Below are 24,389 nucleotides of genomic sequence, written 5' to 3' on the forward strand. Positions count from 1 at the left end.
GAAGTATGAGTACCCTTCCGTAGTTCTTTGATGATGGTTGTGCAAAGAGGATTCCGCTCTAGATAGTCTTCTGAGTCTAGGGTGAACCTCGTTCTCTGTTTACATGTATATACTGTGAGACCAGCTAATGTCTGCACCCGTTTGTACGTGAACTTTAACCTAAATCCTATGTACGAGACTCCTGTTGTGTGGCTACTTGATGAGGTACTAGAGAGACGTCATATGGCAATGATTGATCGTGCAGAGGAGTAGTAGGTGATGTTCTACATTTTGGTGACGTTCCACCTGACGTGAGTTTTGAAGATCTAGAACGTACTTTCCCTCGCTTTAGTAGTTTAGAGGGACTAGGCGAGTATAGAGTCTAGGATAGCCTAGGTGCCAGCTTAGGGACCTCTTGAACAGGTCAGGACCTGGGATGTTTTATGTATATGTACGTATATAGATATCATTTAGCTATATCTAGGGGTGTTCTAACTAACAGTCTATATTCTAATAAAGGCTGGATCACCGAATGTTGCTAGCTACTTGTGATGTATTTATGTGTGGTTGTTTATAATTGTTTTATCTGTTATTATTTGTGAATTGATTATAAATGATTCCATTTATTAATTCAAACGTTTTCAAAAAAAATAGTACCTCGCTAACTAACTATGCTTTTAACAACGAATTAGGCTCATATAATAAATAATAGATAATAATTAGGATGACAAATTGGTAGCACTCGGTTTCTGGTATGTCCTAGGCGTACCGAAAATTGGGTCGTTACAATTTGGTATCAGAACAGTTCGTTCCCAGTAGAGCCTGGGGAGTGGACTGACTATGCTTCATTGCATAGTCTGTTGTGTGTCTCATGCTGTTAGGGTATCTTCAAGATACATTTGGTATGAATGTCTATGAGTGCTCATTTTGGGAATGTTCGTGCCTAACTTGAGATATTAAGACTGATCACCTTAATATTGATTGTTTGGTGCGGATAAGACCTCAATGACTGTGAATAGGCATGGTTTAATCGAGTTCCGAACGACAAATTCGTGTGAGGCACAACTATTCTTATAGCTGTTATGATCTCCATGGCCATGGCTATGTGATATTTAGATGCTGTAAGGAACGAACTGATATCTTCGTCAGGATGGCTTGAAGGAAATAGACTGCTTGAAGATGGATTCTTGCATGCGGCTAAAATTTTGAGGGCAAAATTTTCTTTTAGGAGGGTAGAACGTAACAACTCTGATTTTCGAGTATGCGAGATCTTTTCTAAAGGCACGGATTTCTCCGGAAGATCAGTAAAGAGAACACCTCTTCTATATCAACAAGTATCTCGATACTCATTTTCATTATGTCATCCTTAAGCTAGAACCTTTTCTGAGGCAAGCTCGATAACGCGGCCACGAAGAACCTAGTTTTTGAACCGTATCGGTTGGCAGTTTTGATTCTGATTTTTGTAAATAGTCTCTCTTTGATGAACCGGACTCGATTCATGAGAGAAGAGATATAATATTATAATATTATCATTATATTAGTATTAGAACATGCTTGAATGATATTATAAGGTTACCTGGTCTGTTTTTGTTAAAAACAGAAAATCGGTTTAACCGGGTTCACAGTTTACTGGTGCAGCTTAACACCAGCACTCTCTGATGACTTTAGCAATGCTAAGGCCTCATCATACATGTTTTATTCTCATAATAAATATGTTACTAGTGTCATTTATGCTAGTAGCTCATAAAATAATTTTTAGAGATGTTTTTACAAGTGTTCCGATACACCTAGTTTTAGTAGTTGTACACCAGAGATATTTTAATATTATTTTAATCCACCTCCAAGCCAACCAATCACAACTCACCTTACACCCCCAAGACCTCCAAGGCTGTCTCATTTCATCATTTTGGCCGAAAATAACAAGAGAGAAAAGAGAGAAACTTTCATGAACACTTAATCTTCAAAGCTTGATTTCTTCTGAACTAAAACTCAAATCAAAACTCCGATTTCACCAAAATGATCCTCTCTTCTTCCTCTACATAACCATGTAACTTATCAAGGATTGAAATAAGGTGAGATGGCTGTTCCTTTCCCCTTTCAATTCGGTTTTCAAGGAAACATGCTTAAACATGTGTTTTCTTGATATTCTTCTTTAGGAATCATGCTTAACTTTACTTGAGGGCCAAGAAATGTGACTTTCCAGCAAGTATAAGGTTAGAAATCACTTGCTAACGTGCTGAGGGAGATTTGGTTAGTTGAGGGTTTTTGGATTTAAAGTTGTTCTTGATGTGATTTAGGAGGAAAAAGTGCTAAAGGACCACCTGAAAGTCTAACTGAATTAGGAGCAGCAAAACCAGGTAGGGTGTCACGAAATTAATCTTGATTATTTGTGTTTGAGTTGTGTGAATGTTGTATAAATTGGCTGTGCTAAAAATTGGTTGCTTATATGATTGATTCTTGGTGAAAATTTGGTGAAATTTTGATGAAATTTGATGAAATTCAAGCTTTAAAGTTCATGCTCTTGGGCAGCTGGAAAAACGAAACCCTAAGCTTAAATTGAGGTTCAATTTGTGTTAAAATCATGTAGAAAAGATGTGGTTTTAGTGGCTGCTAATTTATTATGAATTATAGCAAAAATCGGTTGCTAAAAAGACTGAAAAATGGGTAAAAACAGAGAAAGAATCTGAAGAATTTATGAAGAACATGAAGAACACTTTGAGTGTGGTGAAGAACAATGAAGAACACCTTTTAGATCTTGAAAAGGGCAAGGAAGTAAATATTTTGGTGTTTGAGGGGTTATTTTGTAATTTCTGAAAGTTAGGGTGGTTAAAGTAGAAATATTAAAAGTTACCGGTGGTAAAAAGTGAATTTTTAAAGGTTAAAAGTTAAAGTGGGGTAATTTTCGAAAATATATTAATAAAATAATAAATAATAATAAAATATTAAGTAATAATATTTAATTAAAAATAATATTTTAATAAAAATAATAAAATAATACGAAAAATGCAGTTTTCTGTAAAAGCTTTAGAAAGATAACTTTAAGCGCAGAATCTCACAATTACCTTCATAAAACACTTAGGGAGTGGTAATAACATATTAGTGAGGCAAAGATAAAGGAGAGATAAGAAGTTTAAGAAGAGATAAAAATCAAAGAAAAAGTCTGCAAAATTTTTAATGACAGAAAAACAGACAGAGATTAGTGAACGAACTAGGGCAACATAGTTAGTCCTTGAGTTGCGACTAGGGTTAGGTATTATATGAAAAGAAACTATTTCAGTATAGACTTAATGAACCTATACTTGGGACAGGCTAACTATTCATATCAAAATTTACATAAGCTTTGAATACATACGTTATGCAGAGAATCAGAGCAGAGTAAAGAGACACAGAGAACAGAGTAACCAGAGTAGAACAAAGTGATACAGAGAAAAAGGTAATCAGAGCAAAGTAAAAAGACAAAGAGAAAAGAGTAATGTGATAAAGAGAAATAGTTTGAGTTAAGACGTTGTAAAAGCAAAATCTGTAGAGTTTGTATAGCATGATTGAACAGAGAAAAAAAGAGGTACTGCATAAGAATGTGATAGTGATGATGAATAATGAGACTAATAATGAATGATGGTAATGAGAATGATTATGTGATGATCTGCTACGTGAAGGCAGTCAGATAGATGGTGGTACGACCACTGAGAACGCTTTCCTGGGATACCTTGCTATAATGCTTTGCTGTAAGACAGAGGTTGCTTACAGAGCTATCGAGATTAGTGTGCTTTTATAAGACAAAAGTTGCTTACAGTGAGTGTGTTGTTGCTCTTGTAAGACAGAGGTTGCTTACAGTGAGTGTGTTGTTGCTCCTGTAAGACAGAAGTTGCTTACAGTGAGTGTGTTGTGCTCCTGTAAGACAGAGGTTGCTTACAGTGAGTGTGTTGGCGTATATCGGCTAATAAGTGCCGCCCTACAAGACAAAGGTTGCTTGCAGTGGATACCCTGCAAGACAAAGGTTGCTTGCAGTGGATATTGCCAACAGGAAATCCTTATCCAGACAGAGGTTGCTGGGTAACGTCGGGAGCGGGTATGTAACCGACAGATGAGCTCATTACCTGCACTAGGGCTAGACATGCATCATTCTTGTCTGTGCATCATTCTCTGTTGCATTCCTTTCTGTTTGTGGTCTATTTCTTTATGTATGTCTGCTTGCATGCTATTTTTGTGTTTTATTTTCTTGTATTCTTTTGTTTGTGTTCTTTTTTCTGTTGTCTCTACTTTCTCTTTCTATCTTTATCTTCTATTTACTGCTTTGCTATATTATGTTATTTGTTTGCTAATTGACCCCAAATAAACGAACATAACTAAAAACCCCGGTCCTACTAAGAACTCCCCAGTTCTTACCCCTTCTCTCTCCCTTCCCCCTTCAGATGGAAGTATTTGTACCCTTCCGTAGTTCGTTGATGATGGTTCTGCAAAGAGGATTCCGCTCTAGATAGTCTTCTGAGTCTAGGGTGAATCTCGTTCTCTGTTTACATGTATATACTGTGAGACCAGCTAATGTCTGCACCCGTTTGTACGTGAACTTTAACCTAAATCCTATGTACGAGACTCCTGTTGTGTGGCTACTTGATGAGGTACCAGAGAGACGTCATATGGCAATGACTGATCGTGCAGAAAAGTAGTAGGTGATGTTCTACATTTTGGTGACGTTCCACCTGACTTTAGTTTTGAGGATCTAGAACGTACTTTCCCTCGCTTTAGTAGTTTAGAGGGACTAGGCGAGTATAGAGTCTAAGATAGCCTAGGTGCCAGCTTAGGGACCTTTTGAACAGGTCAGGACCTGGGATGTTGTATGTATATATATGTATATAGATATTATTTGGCTATATCTAGGGGTCTTCTAACTAACAGTCTATATTCTAATAAAGGCTGGATCACCGAATGTTGCTAGCTACTTGTGATGTATTTATGTGTGGTTGTTTATAATTGTTTTATCTGTTATTATTTGTGAATTAATTATAAATGATTCCGTTTATTAATTCAAACGTTTTCAAAAAAAAAGTACCTCGCGAACTAACTATGCTTTTAACAACGAATTAGGCTCATATAATAAATAATAGATAATAATTAAGATGACAAATTCGTAGCACTCGGTTTCTGGTATGTCTTAGGCGTACTAAAAATTGGGTCGTTACAATTTGGTATCAGAGCAGTTCGTTCCCAGTAGAGCCTGGAGAGTGGACTGACTATGCTTCATTGCATACTCTGTTGTGTTTCTCATGCTGTTAAGGTATCTTCAAGATACATTTGGCATGAATGTCTATGAGTGCTCATTTTGGGAATGTTCGTGCCTAACTTGAGATATTAAGACTGGTCACCTTAATATTGATTGTTTGGTGCGGATAAGACCTCAATGACTGTGAATAGGCATGGTTTAATCGAGTTCCGAACGACAAATTCGTGTGAGGCACAACGATTCTTATAGCTGTTATGATCTCCATGGCCATGGCTATGTGATATTTAGATGCTGTAAGGAACGAACTGATATCTTCGTCAGGATGGCTTGAAGGAAATAGATTGCTTGAAGATGGATTCTTGCATGCGGCTAAAATTTTGAGGGCAAAATTTTCTTTTAGGAGGGTAGAATGTAACAACCCTGATTTTCGAGTAAGCGAGATCTCTTCTAAAGGCACGGATTTCTCCGGAAGATCAGTAAAGAGAACACCTCTTCTATATCAACAAGTATCTCGATACTCATTGTAATTATGTCATCCTTAAGCTAGAACCTTTTCTGAGGCAAGCTCGATAACGCGGTCACGAAGAACCTAGTTTTTGAACCGTATCGGTTGGCAGTTTTGATTCTGATTTTCGTAAACAGTCTCTGTTTGATGAACTGGACTCGATTCATGAGAGAAGAGATATAATATTATAATATTATCATTATATTAGTATTAGAACATGCTTGAATGATATTATAAGGCTACCTGGTCTGTTTTTGTTAAAAACAGAAAATCGGTTTAACCGGGTTCACAGTTTACTGGTGCAGCTTAACACCAGCACTCTCTGATGACTTTAGCAATGCTAAGGCCTCATCATACATGTTTTATTGTCATAATAAATATGTTACTAGTGTCATTTATGCTAGTAGCTCAGAAAATAATTTTATAGATGTTTTTACAAGTGTTCCGATACACCTAGTTTTAGTAGTTGTACATCAGAGATATTTTAATATTATTTTAATCCACCTCCAAGCCAACCAATCACAACTCACCTTACACCCCCAAGACCTCCAAGGCTGTCTCATTTCATCATTTTGGCCGAAAATAACAAGAGAGAAAAGAGAGAAACTTTCATGAACACTTAATCTTCAAAGCTTGATTTCTTCTGAACTAAAACTCAAATCAAAACTCCGATTTCACCAAAATGATCCTCTCTTCTTCCTCTACATAACCATGTAACTTATCAAGGATTGAAATAAGGTGAGATGGCTGTTCCTTTCCCCTTTCAATTCGGTTTTCAAGGAAACATGCTTAAACATGTGTTTTCTTGATGTTCTTCCGTAGGAATCATGCTTAACTTTACTTGAGGGCCAAGAAACGTGACTTTCCAGCAAGTTTAAGGTTAGAAATCACTAGCTAACGTTCTGAGGGAGATTTGGTTAGTTGAGAATTTTCGGATTTAAAGTTGTTCTTGATGTGATTTAGGAGGAAAAAGTGCTAAAGGACCACCTGAAAGTCTAACTGAATTAGGAGCAGCAAAACCAAGTAGGGTGTCACGAAATTAATCTTGATTATTTGTGTTTGAGTTGTGTGAATGTTGTATAAATTGGCTGTGCTAAAAATTGGTTGCTTATGTGATTGATTCTTGGTGAAAATTTGGTGAAATTTTGATGAAATTTGATGAAATTCAAGCTTTAAAGTTCATGTTCTTGGGCAGCTGGAAAAATGAAACCCTAAGCTTAAATTGAGGTTCAATTTGTGTTAAAATCATGTAGAAAATATGGGGTTTTAGTGGCTGCTAATTTATTATGAATTATAGTAAAAATCGGTTGCTGAAAAGACTGAAAAACGGGTAAAAACAGAGAAAGAATCTGAAGAATTTATGAAGAACATGAAGAACACTTTGAGTGTGGTGAAGAACAATGAAGAACACCTTTTAGATATTGAAAAGGGCAATGAAGTAAATATTTTGGTGTTTGAGGGGTTATTTTGTAATTTCTGAAAGTTAGGGTGGTTAAAATAGAAATATTAAAAGTTACCGGTGGTAAAAAGTGAATTTTTAAAGGTTAAAAGTTAAAGTGGGGTAATTTTCGAAAATATATTAATAAAATAATAAATAATAATAAAATATTAAATAATAATATTTAATTAAAAATAATATTTTAATAAAAATAATAAAATAATACGAAAAAGGCAGTTTTCTGTAAAAGCTTTAGAAAGACAACTTTAAGCGCAGAATCTCATAATTACCTTCATAAAACACTTAGGAAGTGGTAATAACATATTAGTGAGGCAAAGATAAAGGAAAGATAAGAAGTTAAAGAAGAGATAAAAATCAAAGAAAAAGTCTGTAAATTTTTAATGACAGAAAAACAGACAGAGATTAGTGAACGAGCTAGGTCAACATAGTTAGTCCTTGAGTTGCGACTAGGGTTAGGTATTATATGAAAAGTTAAACTGTTTCAGTATAGACTTAATGAACCTATACTTGGGACAGGCTAACTATTCATATCGAAATTTACATAAGCTTTGAATACATACGTTAAGCAGAGAAATCAGAGCAGAGTAAAGAGACACAGAGAACAGAGTAACCAGAGCAGAACAAAGTGATACAGAGAAAAGGGTAATCAGAGCAAAGTAAAAAGACAAAGAGAAAAGAGTAATGTGATAAAGAGAAATAGTTTGAGTTAAGATGTTGTAAAAGCAAAATCTGTAGAGTTTGTATAGCATGATTGAACAGAGAAAAAAAGAGGTACTGCATAAGAATGTGATAGTGATGATGAATAATGAGACTAATAATGAATGATGGTAATGAGAATGATTATGTGATGATCAGCTGCGTGAAGGCAGTCAGATAGATGGTGGTACGACCACTGAGAACGCTTTCCTGGGATACCTTGCTATAATGCTTTGCTGTAAGACAGAGGTTGCTTACAGAGGTATCGAGATTAGTTTGCTCTTGTAAGACAAAATTGCTTACAGTGAGTGTGTTGTTGCTCCTGTAAGACAGAGGTTGCTTACAGTGAGTGTGTTGTTGCTCTTGTAAGACAGAGGTTGCTTATAGTGAGTGTGTTGTGCTCCTGTAAGACAGAGGTTGCTTACAGTGAGTGTGTTGGGCGTATATCGGCTAATAAGTGCCGTCCTGCAAGACAAAGGTTGCTTGCAGTGGATATTGCCAACAGGAAACCCTTATCCAGACAGAGGTTGCAGGGTAACGTCGGGAGCGGGTATGTAACCGACAGATGAGCTCATTACCTGCACTAGGGCTAGACATGCATCATTCTTGTCTGCGTATCATTCTCTGTTGCATTCCTTTCTGTGTGTGATCTATTTCTTTATGTTTGTCTGCTTGCATGCTATTTCTGTGTTTTATTTTCTTGTATTCTTTTGTTTGTGTTTTTCTTTCTGTTGTCTCTACTTTCTCTTTCTATCTTTATCTTCTATTTACTGCTTTGCTATATTATGTTATTTGTCTGCTAATCGACCCCAAATAAACAAACATAACTAATAACCCCGGCCCTACTAAGAACTCCCAGTTCTTACCCATTCTCTCTCCCTTCCCCCTTCAGATGGAAGTATGAGTACCCTTCCGTAGTTCGTTGATGATGGTTCTGCAAAGAGGATTCCGCTCTAGATAGTCTTCTGAGTCTAGGGTGAATCTCGTTCTCTGTTTACATGTATATACTGTGAGACCAGCTAATGTCTGCACCCGTTTGTACGTGAACTTTAACCTAAATCCTATGTACGAGACTCCTGTTGTGTGGCTACTTGATGAGGTACCAGAGAGACGTCATATGGCAATGACTGATCGTGCAGAGGAGTAGTAGGTGATGTTCTACATTTTGGTGACGTTCCACTTGACTTGAGTTTTGAAGATCTAGAACGTACTTTCCCTCGCTTTAGTAGTTTAGAGGGACTAGACGAGTATAGAGTCTAGGATAGCCTAGGTGCCAGCTTAGGGACCTCTTGAACAGGTCAGGACCTGGGATGTTGTATGTATATATATGTATATAGATATTATTTAGCTATATCTCGGGGTGTTCTAACTAACAGTCTATACTCTAATAAAGGCTGGATCACCGAATGTTGCTAGCTACTTGTGATGTATTTATGTGTGGTTGTTTATAATTGTTTTATCTGTTATTATTTGTGAATTGATTATAAATGATTCCGTTTATTAATTCAAACGTTTTCAAAAAAAAAAAAGTACCTCGCTAACTAACTACGCTTTTAACAACGAATCAGGCTCATATAATAAATAATAGATAATAATTAGGATGACAAATTGGTAGCACTCGGTTTCTGGTATGTCCTAAGCGTACTAAAAATTGGGTCGTTACAATTTGGTATCAGAGCAGTTCGTTCCCAGTAGAGCCTGGGGAGTGGACTGACTATGCTTCATTGCATACTCTGTTGTGTGTCTCATGCTGTTAGGGTATCTTCAAGATACATTTGGCATGAATGTCTATGAGTGCTCATTTTGGGAATGTTCGTGCCTAACTTGAGATATTAAGACTGATCACCTTAATATTGATTGTTTGGTGCGGATAAGACCTCAATGACTGTGAATAGGCATGGTTTAATCGAGTTCCGAACGACAAATTCGTGTGAGGCACAACTATTCTTATAGCTGTTATGATCTCCATGGCCATGGCTATGTGATATTTAGATGCTGTAAGGAACGAACTGATATATTCGTCAGGATGGCTTGAAGGAAATAGACTGCTTGAAGACGGATTCTTGCATGCGGCTAAAATTTTGAAGGCAAAATTTTCTTTTAGGAGGGTAGAATGTAACAACCCTGATTTTCGAGTACGCGAGATCTTTTCTAAAGGCACGGATTTCTCCGGAAGATCAGAAAAGAGAACACCTCTTCTATATCAACAAGTATCTCGATACTCATTGTCATTATGTCATCCTTAAGCTAGAACCTTTTCTGAGGCAAGCTCGATAACGCGGTCACAAAGAACCTAGTTTTTGAACCGTATCGGTTAGCAGTTTTGATTCTAATTTTCGTAAATAGTCTCTGTTTTATGAACCGGACTCGATTCATGAGAGAAGAGATATAATATTATAATATTATCATTATATTAGTATTAGAACATGCTTGAATGATATTATAAGGTTACCTGGTCTGTTTTTGTTAAAAACAGAAAATCGGTTTAACCGGGTTCACAGTTTACTGGTGCAGCTTAACACCAGCACTCTCTGATGACTTTAGCAATGCTAAGGCCTCATCATACATGTTTTATTCTCATAATAAATATGTTACTAGTGTCTTTTATGCTAGTAGCTCAGAAAATAATTTTTAGAGTTGTTTTTACAAGTGTTCCGATACACCTAGTTTTAGTAGTTGTACACCAGAGATATTTTAATATTATTTTAATCCACCTCCAAGCCAACCAATCACAACTCACCTTACACCCCCAAGACCTCCAAGGCTGTATCATTTCATCATTTTGGCCGAAAATAACAAGAGAGAAAAGAGAGAAACTTTCATGAACACTTAATCTTCAAAGCTTGATTTCTTCTGAACTAAAACTCAAATCAAAACTCCGATTTCACCAAAATGATCCTCTCTTCTTTCTCTACATATCCATGTAACTTATCAAGGATTGAAATAAGGTGAGATGGCTGTTCCTTTTCCCTTTCAATTCGGTTTTCAAGGAAACACGCTTAAACATGTGTTTTCTTGATGTTCTTCTTTAGGAATCATGCTTAACTTTACTTGAGGGCCAAGAAACGTGACTTTCCAGCAAGTCTAAGGTTAGAAATCACTTGCTAATGTGCTGAGGGAGATTTGGTTAGTTGAGGGTTTTTGGATTTAAAGTTTTTCTTGATGTGATTTAGGAGGAAAAAGTGCTAAAGGACCACCTGAAAGTTGTCCAGTGCACTTCGCACTTTTCCCCAGTCAAATTGTTCTTGCTGCTCCTTCCTCATATGCTCCCAATTTCCTTGAAGTTGTTGAATGTTTTGGTTGACTTGGCTCCATTGTTGTTGTTGAGTTTTCTTGAGTTGATTGACATCTTTCCTCAAGTGGTGTAGATCTCCCTTCATTTGATTTACGTCTCCTTGCAATTGCTCCCAGTTGAATCCCTCTGGAAATTGCTGATATTGGTATTATGGTGGTGGAAGTGCCAGGAATTGAGGTTGCTCTCTTGCCTCCTCTTCTTGTTGTTGTTGTGGTAGTTCATGGGCATGAGCTCTTCATTTTCTGGCCCTGTTGAATGGGTGCACAGCTACTACCTTGGCCATCTTTTAGGCAGTTATGAACTTGTCTTGCTTCACAAGCACTTCATTAATGATCTTTTCAACTCCAGCCTCATCACATAGCCTTTGTATAATGCTGGGGAATGCCAACCTTGTGTTGTCATTGGTGCTTTTCAGCACTTTGTTGATGTTGTTGGTAATCATCTCCCCCACATTGATGTTCTCTTCTTTCATGATGCTGTAGATGAGTACAGCTCTCTCCTTGGTCACCTCTGAAGTGTTGGATGTGGAGATTAGGGACCTCCTCACAAACTCTAGCCACCCTCTAGCTTGAGGGCTCAAATCTCTTCTCCTCAATTAATTGGGTATCCCATCCTTATCATTGATCCAACGCACATGCTTCACACAAATCTCATTCAGGATCTCATCAAACCGAGGGTCTTGCTGCTTCATTCTTTCTTCATAGCTCCGAGTGGAGCTTGTCCTCTTCACCATTAGCATTCTTTCTATGCTAGAGGGACTGTGGTCAATGGACTTCCCCCTTATATAGCTAATGTAGCCATGGTATTGCCCTGGTTGAGGTACTGCGTTGGCATAAAATTCCCTCACCAAGCTCTCTACCACTTTCCTTGGTGTGTTGCATAGAACTGACCAACCTCTATTGTTGATCTCAATGTTGATTTCAATGTGCTCGTTCCTCCCTAATTGGAACTCAACTTCTAGAATGATCTCCCTCTCACTCACCCAACCATAGAATTGATTTTGATTGAATGCGGAGAGGAACTTGTACTCATTGAAGGAACTTGAGGATCCAGAGGTTGGTTCCTTGATTTTTCTTTTCTTTGAGGCTGAGCTTTTTGGTGGTGCCATGAGGTTGAGAGAGTGTGTTTGAGAGTGAAATGGGGGTTGCAAGAAAGAGCAAGCAAAATTAGGTTTTACTCCAACACCAAACTTAGGACTTGATTGTCCCAATCAAGAAAAAAAAAAGAAAGAAAGAAAGTATGGAAAGAGATGTGATGCAGGCGGAAATTGGTGAGTTAAGAATGATTATAAAATATGCGTTGCAAGTATAGTTCTCAACCAACCAGAAATCCGCTTTATTAATTTAAAAAGGGTGTCACAGAAATTAAAATCAAAATACTGGGAGTATGAGTCCCAGGTCGTCTCCTAACGAGTTGCAGAAAAGTGTGCTATTTTATTAATCAGATGTTTTCAAAAAGGTTTGAATTGAATGGCAGAAAATTAAATTAGAGAATTTATATAAATTTAAATAAAAGCCTTGACTGGGAGTTGAATAGTTGGAAGCCCTATCCTTGTTGCAGTACTCTCAAGATTGATTGATAATTGGGGATTATTCTGTTTAGTTGTTCCTCACTAAGTAAGGGAAAGTTAAACAAGTTGGAATGCTATTTCTATCCACAAGTTCCAATCCGCTCTTGGGAGGATTGGTGTTAGTGACTAGAGAGCAATCCAACAATAAACCCAACTACAATCTTTCTCTTGAGCATCCCAACTTCAAGGGTTTCTTTCAATCAACTCCCCATCAAGTTAGGGAACTACTCGCTCATTGTAAATGTAAAATTCATAACATAAGAAAGGGAATTAAAGAAAGACATGATAAATAATGATCAAAAGATTAATTAAAAATAAAAGTATTATTCTTGTATTAATAAATGCTAAAATAATCCAATAGTAAAATTAAGTAAATTAAGGAACATGGAAGAGTAAGAGACAAGTAAAGAGAACGAACTAGAATGTTGAAGTCTTGATGAGGCAATAACTCTTCTCAATATCCCAATGCAAAAACAATGAACATAACAAATCCTAAAAAACTATGAATGTGTAGAGAGAAAACCTAGAGGAGAGGAAAACTAGATCTAAAACTAAAACCTATGCGGAATGAATGTCTGTTTTGGTTTCTGCATGTTCTCTAGCTCTAGTCTGCTCTTCTGGGCCGAAAACTGGGTCAAAATAAGGCCCGAAATCACCCCCAACGATTCTGCAGATTATGCAGATCGCGCATGTCACGCGGACGCGTCGTCCATGCGGCCGCGTCACTCGTGCTATTCCATTCCGCGCAGTCGCGTTGTCCATGCGGCCGCATCACTGTGATTTCCACTCTTTCGCGCGGTCGCATCATCCATGCGGGGCGTCGCTTCTCGCTGGTCATCTCCTCAATTTCTTGTGTTCCTTCCATTTTTGCAAGCTTCCTTTTCAATCTCTAACTCATTCATGCCCTATAAAGCCTGAAACACTTAACACACATATCACGGCATCGAATGGAATAAAAGAGAAATAAAATACATAATTAAAGTTCCTAGGAAGCAAGTTTTCAATCATACAATAACTTTAGGAAGGAATTATAAATGCATGCTTATTTAATAAATAAGTGGGTAAAGATCATGATAAAACCACACAATTAAACACAATATAAACCATAAAATAGTGGTTTATCAACCTCCCCACACTTAAACATTAGCATGTCCTCATGCTTAGTTGAAGGAGATAAAATGAATGAGTAAGAACATGTAAAACCTGTGTAATGCAATGCAACCTATATGTATGAATGCAACTATATGATTTTTGTCCACTTGATCAAAAGTATGTAAGCTCTTCAAAACAATTACAAATTAAATTCCGCTAACTCAATTCTTATACAGTAAGAACAGATAAAAATGCAAGAAGATAGCTTATGAAAGCAGGGAACATGGAAATTCAAGCATGGAACCCTCACTGATGGTGTATGTACACTCTAGTCTTTCTAGTGTATAGGGTCATCACTCTATCCTTCTCTAATCATGCTCTCTAATTTTTGTTCTTCTCCTAACCAGTCAACAACATTTAATATACTAATGCAAACATCTTGAGGTCTTTTCAAGGTTGTAATGGGGCCAAGGTAAGGGTAAGGATGCATATATGGCTAAGTAAGCTTATAAATTGAATCTTTAATTAACCCAAGCTTTAACATAACCTATATATATTCTATATAATTTTAGAATTCATACCTAGCTACCCAGAATTTTCCTTTCACATCCACACTCATGTATCGACCTTTTATTTTGATTTTATCATACATGCATTGATCCTTGAATTCTTAATTCAACATTGGGATAATTTTGTCCCCTTATTTATTTTATTTTTTTTTTCAACATAAACATAAACATAAACATAGCTTATCAATGCACATAGATTTTTAATTCTTACAGTTTTATATGAGTAGGTATCCAAATTCCCATTATATTATCATGACTCATTCCTTTATTATCCTTTGTTCCCACAATTTCCCATACTTGATTGACACACAATTCTATCTTAAGCTAACCAAAGATTCAATTTGGGATATATAATTGTTTTTCTGCTTAAGGCTAGTAATGTGGTAAAATATAGAACAAATGGGATTTAAAGGCTCAAAGTGGCTAGCAAAGGTAATTGAAAGGGTAGGCTTAATTTGGATAAGTAAGCTCAACAAATAATGGCCTCAATCATATGCAAACATATAAATATAATAAACATTGGACATATAGGATGAAACAAAATGTAGATTACAATCATAGAGAAGTAAACACACAAGAATAAAATAATTATGGTTAAATAATGTAACCATTCATAAAGGCTCAAATCTCACAGGTTGTGTGTTCTTTAGCTCAAAAATCATGTTCCAAATACAACTTCAAGTAAATTTAACATAAAATAATTAATTAAAATTAGCGAAATTTTGTTCCAAAGATAGAGTCTTAGAAGAAACTCATTGTCTTTTCAATCAAGCAGAACATGCATGCAACTAATCTATTACTATGCAATTTATCCTATTCTATAAAAGAAAAATCTAACTAAATATCCTAATTTATTGGTGCTAGGGAAGAGAAATTACCTCCGGAAGTCAGGTACTGACCGACCTCCCCACACTTAAGGCTTTGCACCGTCCTCGGTGCCATCTGTCAGGAATAAAGGTGGGCTGGTAGCAGTATCTCCACAGTCGGGACTATCATGGCTCCCTGTGCTGGTAAAGGAAGTGGAGTCCGGGGTGTCTGAGTCCTTGAATTTTCCCATGATCATCTCCTTGAGGTATGTGAATCGGCACTTATTACGGCACTCTATCATCTTAGCTTTGTGTTCTTGTCGATCCAACCATGCAAGTATCTGCTGAAGTAGCTGATCAGTAGTGGGTGCTTGTGGTGTTGAAGAAGGAATATCTTCAACTGGTTCAGTAGGCTGGCTGGTAGTGGCTGCTGGAAGTCTAAGGTACTTCCCGTTAGGGACATACTGATCATCTTGGAGGAGCATGGCTTTGGTGTCCCCAGCTCTGTAGGAGACTCCGGCGGCTGAGACAAGATCTGAGATCAATTGCTTCCATAGGATTCTCCCATGTAATTCACCTCTTCCATTGCTGGGTTCTCAGGATCATAAGCTTCTTCTTCAGAAGAAGCTTCCTTAGTACTGCCTGTTGCTGCTTGCATTTCAGACAGACTCTGAGAAATCATATTGACTTGTTGGGTCAATATTTTATTCTAAGCTAATATGGCATTCAGAGTATCAATCTCAAGAACTCTTTTCTTCTGATTTGTCCCATTATTCACAGGATTCCTTTTAGAGGTGTACATGAATTGGTTATTTGCAACCATTTCAATGAGTTCCTGAGCTTCTGCAGGCGTCTTCTTCAGATGAAGAGATCCTCCAGCAGAGCTATCCAATGACATCTTGGATAGTTCAGACAGACCATCAGAGAAGATACCTATGATGATCCATTCTGAAAGCATGTCAGAAGGGCACCTTCTGATCAATTGCTTGTATCTCTCCCAAGCTTCATAGAGGGACTCACCATCCTTCTGTCTAAAGGTTTGGACTTCCACTCTATGCTTACTCAATTTTTCAGGTAGAAAGAACTTTGCCAAGAAGGCATTGACTAGCTTTTCCCAAGAGTTCAGGCTTTCCTTAGGTTGTGAATCCAACCATGTTCTAGCTCTGTCTCTTACAGCAAAAGGAAAGAGCATAAGTTTGTAGACTTCAGGGTCAACCCCATTGGTCTTGACAGTGTCACAGATTTGCAAGAACTCAGCTAAGAACTGATGAGGATCTTCCAATGGAAGTCCATGAAACTTGCAATTCTGTTGCATTAGAGAAACTAATTGAGGCTTAAGCTCAAAGTTGTTTGCTCCAATGGCAGGGATAGAGATGCTTCTCCCATAAAAATCAGGAGTAGGTGCAGTAAAGTCACCAAGCACCTTCCTTGCATTGTTGGCATTGTTGTTTTCGGCTGCCATGGTTTCTTCTTCTTTGAAGAGTTCTGTTAGGCCCTCTAAAGAGAATTGTGCTTTAGCTTCTCTTAGCTTTTTCTTCAAGGTCCTTTCAGGTTCAGGATCAGCTTGAACAAGTATGCATTTATCTTTGCTTCTGCTCATATGAAAGAGAAGAGAACAAGAAAGTAGGGAATCCTCTATGTCACAGTATATAGATTCCTTGAGGTGTCAGAGGAAAAAAAGAATAGAAGGAGGAGGTGGAGAAGAGGGAATTCGAACTTATCAAGAGGGACAGAGTTCGAATTGCACCTTGATGAGGGGTCTTAGTCCCTTAAATAGAAGGATGTGAGAAGAGGGGAAGAAATTTTCGAAATTAAAGTAAGAGATTTTGAAAATTTGGTAATTGGTTTTCGAAAACTAAGATTGAGAAAGAAATAAAGTGATTTTTGAAAAAGATTTTGAAATTAGAAAAAGATATGATTGAAAAATATTAATTTTGAAAAAGATGTGATTGAAAAGATATGTTTGAAAAGATATGATTGAAAATCAATTTAGAAAAAGAAAATTTTTCAAATTAAAGTTGATTACTTGACTATCAAGAAATTAAAAGATATGATTTTAAAATTTAAAGTTTGATCCTTTCTTAATAGGCATGTAACAACTTAAAAATTTTGAAGTAAATCTTTAATTATAGCAAGGATTTTTGAAAATAGTAAAAATTAATATAAAATGGAAATAAATTGATTTTGAAAGAGATATGATTGAAAATATATGATTTGAAAAAGATTTGATTTTGAAAAATTATGAAAACTTGAAAAAAATGTGAATTAAAAACAAAATCTTCCCTCTAGTGTCATCCTGGCGTTTAACGCCCAAATCTCTACCTTTTTAGGTGTTAAACGCCCAGCCAGGTACCCTGGCTGGCGTTTAAACGCCAGTTTTCCTTCTTCACTGGGCGTTTTGAACGCCCAGCTTTTTCTGTTTGATTCCTCTGCTAAATGTTCTGAATCTTTAATTCTCTGTATTATTGACTTGAAAAGACATAGTTTTAAAAAATATTTTTGAATTTTTGATGATGAGAAACAATGAAAATGCAACTAAGATCAAATAAACAATGCATGCAAGACACCAAACTTAAAAGTTTGTATACTAAGGACTATAACAATGTAAAAATGCATATGGAAAACAACAAAACACACTAAACAAGAGAATTTAAAGATCAGAAAAGAAAATCATCAAGAACAACTTGAAGATTAATGAAGACACATGCATGTAATTTTCGAAAAATGCAAGAAAAATAGAAACATGCAATTGACACCAAACTTAAAAATTGATACTAAACTAAAAAAAAACATAAAATATTTTTGGTTTTTATGGTTTTATAAAATTTTTTGTGATTTTCGAAACTTATATGGAAAAGAAAATAAAGAGAATCAAAACTTTTAATAAGAATTCCAGGAATTATGCAATGTTAGTCTAAAGCTTCAGTCTAAAACGATTAGACATGTTTGGCAAAGCTTCATCAGGACATTACATTCAATAGCTAAATTGATGAGAATCAATCAGCTTTTGTGATGGTGGGAACATCACCTTGAAACTCTAGAATTCATTCTTAAAAATTCTGAAAAAAAAGATACCTAATCTAAGCAATAAGATGAACCGTCAGTTGTCCAAACTCGAACAATCCCCGGCAATGGCGCCAAAAACTTGGTGCACAAAATTATGATCATCAACAATGGCGCCAAGGACTTGGAGCTCTTAAACGTGAATCACACTTTGTCACAATTCCGCACAACTAACCAGCAAGTGCACTGGGTCGTCCAAGTAATAAACCTTACGTGAGTAAGGGTCGATCCCACGGAGATTGAGGGCTTGAAGCAAGCTATGGTCATCTTGTAAATCTCAGTCAGGCGGATTCAAATGGTTATGGAGTTTAAGGTGATGAAAATAAACATAAAATAAAGATAGAGAAACTTATGTAATTCATTGGTGGATTTCAGATAAGCGTATGAAGGTGCTTTGTTTCCCTTGAACCTCTGCTTTCCTATTGCTTTCTTCCAATCATTCATACTCCTTTCCATGGCAAGCTTTATGTTGGGCATCACCGTTGTCAATGGCTACATCCCGACCTCTCAGTGAAAATGGTCCTGATGCTCTGTCACAACATCGGCTAATCAGCTATCGGTTCTCGATCATGTTGGAATAGGATCCATTGATCCTTTTGCGTATGTCACACGCCCCACAATCGCGAGTTTGAAGCTCGTCACAGTCATCCCTTCCCAGATCCTACTCGGAATACCACAGACAAGGTTTAGACTTTCCGGATCTCAGGAATGGCCGCCAATAATTCTAGCCTATACCACGAAGGTTCCAATCTTAAATTAGAAACCAAGAGATATGCATTCAAGCCATTGCTAGTAGAACAGAGGTGGTTGTCAGGCACATGTTCATAGGTGAGAATGATGATGAGTGTCACGGATCATCACATTCATCAAGTTGAAGAACGAATGAATATCTTGGAGAAGAAATAGACTTGACTTGAATAGAAAAACAATAGTACTTTGTATTAATTCATGAAGAACAGTAGAGCTCCACACCTTAATCTATGGTGTGTAGAAACTCCACCGTTGAAAATACATAAGAACAAATAGTGTAAGCATGGCCAAATGGCCAGCCTCAAAGGTCTAAGGACTAAACGTCTCCAGATGTAAAATACAATAGTAAAAGGTCCTATTTATAGAAAACTAGTAGCCTAGGGTTTACAGAAATCAGTAATTGATGCAGAAATCTTCTTTCGGGCCCACTTGGTGTGTGCTTGGGCTGAGCATTGAAGCATTTTCGTGTAGAGACTTTTCTTGGAGTTAAACGCCAGTTTTTGTGCCAGTTTGGGCGTTTAACTCCAGCTTTTGTGCCAGTTTTGGAGTTAAACGCTAGAATTCTTGAGCTGACTTGGAACGCCTGTTTGGGCCATCAAATCTCAAGCAAAGTATGGATTATTATATATTGCTGGAAAGCCAAGGATGTCTACTTTCCAACACAATTGAGGGCGTGCCAATTGGGCTTCTGTAGCTCCAAAAAATCCACTTTGAGTGTAGGGAGGTCAGAATCCAATAGCATCTGCAGTCCTTTTTCAGCCTCTGAATCAGATTTTTGCTCAGGTCCCTCAATTTCAGCCAGAAAATACATGAAATCATTGAAAAATACACAAACTCATAGTAAAGTCCAGAAATGTGATTTTTAATTAAAAACTAATAAAAATATAATAAAAACTAACTAAAATATACTAAAAACATACTAAAAACAATGCCAAAAAGCGTATAAATTATCCGCTCATCAACTATCTTCTGCAAGATATGCTTTATCTCTCTATTTGACAACTCGGCTTGCCCATTAGTCTGAGGATGGTAGGCTGTTGCAACTTTATGAATTATCCCATACTTCTTCATTAGTCCTATTAGTCTCTTGTTACAAAAATGGGTGCCTTGATCATTCACGATTGCTCGTGGTGATCCAAAGCGACAAATAATATGGTTTCTCACAAAGGAAACAACAGTGTTAGCATCATCAGTGCGGGTAGAAATTGCTTCCACCCATTTGAAAACGTAATCTACAGCTAACAATATATAGAAATAACCATTAGAATTTGGAAATAGACCCATGAAGTCAATGCCCCAAACATCAAAAATTTCACAAAAAAGCATAATTTGTTGAGGCATCTCATCCCTCCTGGATATATTACCAAATTTCTGGCATGGGAAACAAGATCTACAAAATTCAGCAGCGTCCTTAAAAAGAGTAGGCCACCATAATCCACAGTCTAAGATTTTTCTAGCAGTTCTTTGAGGGCTAAAATGTCCTCCACTCTCAGATGAGTGGCAGGCCTCTAAGATGGACTGGAATTCTGATTGAGGCACACACTGTCTAATTACCTGGTCAGTGCCACATCTCCATAAATATGGGTCATCCTATATATAATATTTAAACTTGCCTTTCAGCTTGTCCCTTTGATGCTTAGAAAAGTTTGGAGGAAAGGTGCTGCTAACTAGATAATTAGCTACAAGTGCATACCAAGGGACTATCTCAGATACTGCTTGCAGGTTATCAAATGGGAAATTATCAGCTATAGGAGTGGAGTCATCCGCAATGTGCTCAAGGCGACTCAAATGGTCTGTCACTAAATTCTGGTTACCACTCCTATCCTTAATTTCTAAATCAAATTCTTGTAATAGCAGTATCCAACGTATAAGCCTTGGTTTGGATTCCTTTTTAGATAATAAATACTTTAGAGCTGCGTGGTCTAAATACACCAAGTAAATAGGCCCGAAATTTATCCAGAGCAAAAACAATAGCAAGAAGCTCTTTCTCAGTAGTAGTGTAATTAGATTGAGCGACATCTAATGTTTTAGACGCATAAGCAATAACAAAGGGATCCTTACCTTCATGCTGAGCCAGTGCTGCTCCTTCTGCATGGTTGGAAGTATCGCACATTATTTCAAATGGTTGGCACCAATCTGGTCCTCTTACAATTGGGGCTTGAGTCAGTGCGGTCTTCAGCTTATCAAACGCTTGTTTGTAATTTTCACTGAACTCGAACTCAATATCCTTCTGCAATAACCTGGATAAGGGAAGTGCTACTTTACTGAAGTCCTTAATGAACCTCCTGTAAAAACCTGCATGGCCAAGGAAATAACGGACCTCCCTCACAGAAGAGGGGTAAGGTAAACTAGAAATAACATCCACCTTTGCTGGATCTACAGAAATGCCAGTATTAGACACAACATGTCCTAGTACAATCCCTTGCTTAACCATAAAGTGACATTTTTCAAAATTCAATACCAGGTTTGTACTGACACATCTATCTAATACTCTAGATAATCCATCTAAGCAAAGGCTAAAGGAATCACCATAAACACTAAAATCATCCATAAAAACTTCCATGTAGTCCTCAATAAGATCAGAGAAAAGACTCATCATGCACTTTTGGAAAGTAGCTGGTGCATTGCACAAGCCAAAGGGCATTCTCTTGTATGCATAAGTCCCAAAAGGACATGTAAAAGTAGTCTTTTCCTGATCTTCAGGAGCTATATGAATCTGGAAATAACCTGTGTAACCATCTAGAAAACAATAATGCGATTTACCTGACAGGCGATCCAGCATTTGATCAATGAATGGAAGAGGATAGTGATCCTTACGGGTTGCTTGGTTGAGGCGTCTGTAGTCAATGCAAACCCTCCAGGCGTTCTGAACTCTGGTTGTCAGGAGCTCTCCATGCTCATTCTTCACCGCAGTGACTCCAGACTTCTTTGGCACCACTTGTACTGGGCTCACCCATTCACTGTCTGAGATGGGATAGATGATATCTGCCTCTAGTAGTCTGGTCACTTCCTTTTTGACAACCTCTAGGATAGTGGGGTTCAGTCTTCTCTGGGGTTGACGGACAGGCCTTGCTCCCTCTTCTAAAAATATTCTATGCTCACAGACTTGAGGGTTTATGCCTACTATGTCTTCCAAACTCTAACCAATTGCCTTCTTGTGCCTCCTCAGCACACCAAGTAGCTGCTCTTCCTGTTGAGAAGTGATTTCCCTTGCAATGATAACCGGAAACTTCTGCCCGTCTTCAAGGTAAGCATATTTGAGGTGTGGAGGTAGGGGTTTTAATTCTAACTTCTGATCATGTTCAGGCTCTGGGTTGTCTGGAGCTAGTAACAGTGGTAATGTCATTGTCCTCTGAGAGTGTCCCCACACTTGGACCTTGTCCTGTGTGCTTCTCTTCAAATTCCTCTTGGTGAACTTCAGCCACGGTTTCATCTATAATGTCACACTTGAGGATAGAGTGATCCTCCGGAGGATGCCTCATAACTCCATTCAGATTGAAGATTACTACTCTGCCATCTATTTCAAAAGAGTATGTTCCTGAAAAAGCATCTAATTTAAACTTTGAGGTCTTCAAGAATGGCCTTCCGAGTAGGATTGATGATGGCTTGTCTGAGTCATTTTGGGGCATTTCCAGGATATAAAAATCAGTGGAAAATGTGAGCCCTTTAATGCCCACTAAAACATCTTCAGCAACTCCAGCCACTATAATAATACTTTTATCTGCTAACACAAAATGAGCTGCCGACCTTTTTAAGGGAGGGAGCCTCAAAATATCATATATAGATAAAGGCATTATACTCACACATGCTCCTAAATCACACATGCAATCAGAAAATACTACACCACCAATAGTACAATTAACCATACAAGGATCTGGGTCACTACACTTTTCAGGTAAACCTCCCATTAAAGCAGTTATGGAACTTCCTAAAGGAATAGTTTCTAATTCATTAATTTTGTGTTTATGTATACATAAATCTTTTAGAAACTTTGCATATTTAGGTACCTGTTGAATAACATCAAAAAGGGGAACAGTTACCTCAACCTTTTTGAATATCTCTACCATTTTTGGATCAGGTTCCAGCTGCTTCTTGGGCTTCCTTGCAAGTTGTGAAAATGGAATAGGAGTGGTGTCTTCTGCAGTGTCTGCGCCTTTTAATGCTTTCTCTTGTGGTTGCACTTCTTCTTCTTCAGCTATGTCCTGTATGTCCTCTTCCTCTTCAACATCTTCTATTTCCACTACCTCTTCAGCTGAGGCATGTTCTGGTGGGTTTGGCTCCTCCTGGTTCCTCTCCTGCAGTGTGGTTCCGGACCTTAGGGTGATGGCAATAATACCACCCTTGGGATTAGGTAATGGTTGAGAGGGAATTCCACTGGAGCTCGAAGGTTGGTTATTGGAGTTGTTCATGGATCCAATCTGGGAGACAAGAGCTTGCAAAGTAGCGGTCAGACCATTTAGAGTGGCATTAATGTTATTTTCCATGGTCTGCTGTCTCCGATCCATAGATTGTAGTAAGTCATCCTTAGCAGATGAGGAAGGATAGGTAAATTGAGAGGTCTGCTGTAGGGTATTCTGTGGTCCTTGGGATTGCCTTAGGTGAGGTACTCTGTAAGGCTGATTCTGATTCTACTGCCTGTTGTTGTTGTTATTCCACCTCTGATTTCCCTGACTATCTCTGCCTCCTCTGTTGTTGTTGTTGTCCCTCCAATTCTGGTTAGAATTGTCTTGCCATCCATGGCTGTAGTTGCTACCTTGATTGTACCCTTGGTTGGGGCAGTCATAGAAGTTATGTGTGGCTGCCACGGTGTTGTCTTCCTACTGGAGTTGTGGACATTCATCAGTATAGTGGCTATAATCAGCGCAGATTCCACAAAATCTCTGTGGGACTAACTGTTGGTTTTGCTATGGTGGAGAAGGTTGAGCTTGCTGAACTTGTTGTTGATTCAATTGCATCTGCTTCAGCAAGTTGGTCATTTCACAGATACTCTGAGTTAAAGCAGCAGTCTCTCTGCTGGAGGACACTTCTGCAATGGCTTTTGCACGGCCCTGTTTCTGCCTGTGATTCCTAGTAGATTCAGCTAAGTCACTGATCAATTGCCATGCCTCATCAGTGGTCTTGTACTTTTTCATAGACCCATTAATAGCACTTTCCAATATGGTCTTATCTTGGGGCCTCATGCCCTGTGTGACATAACCGAGTAACACTATTTTGTCAATCATATGGTGGGGGCAAGCTTCTAGAAGATTATTGAAGTGCTCCCAATATTCATAGAGCGTCTCGGATTCATCCTGAACAATCATGGAAATATCTTTCCTTAGTTTATCAGTAACTTCAGCTGGAAAGAACTTTTCCAAGAATTCTCTTCTCAGTGTATCCCAGTT

General features: G+C 37.7%; 1 non-coding gene and 1 pseudogene across 1 annotated transcript; one reads left to right on the top strand and one right to left on the bottom strand.

Annotated features, from left to right (window-relative positions):
- The window catches only part of LOC148573949 (uncharacterized), a 38,897-nt pseudogene that overhangs the window by 9,481 nt on the left and 5,027 nt on the right, over nucleotides 1-24,389 (bottom strand).
- Nucleotides 16,145-16,252, top strand: LOC148573950 (small nucleolar RNA R71). The gene has a single exon (XR_015905538.1). It is a non-coding gene; the product is annotated as a small nucleolar RNA R71 (small nucleolar RNA).

Source organism: Arachis ipaensis, chromosome B2 (assembly GCF_059453495.1).
Source record: "Arachis ipaensis isolate K30076 ecotype BB chromosome B2, ASM5945349v1, whole genome shotgun sequence".
Lineage (NCBI taxonomy): Eukaryota > Viridiplantae > Streptophyta > Magnoliopsida > Fabales > Fabaceae > Arachis > Arachis ipaensis.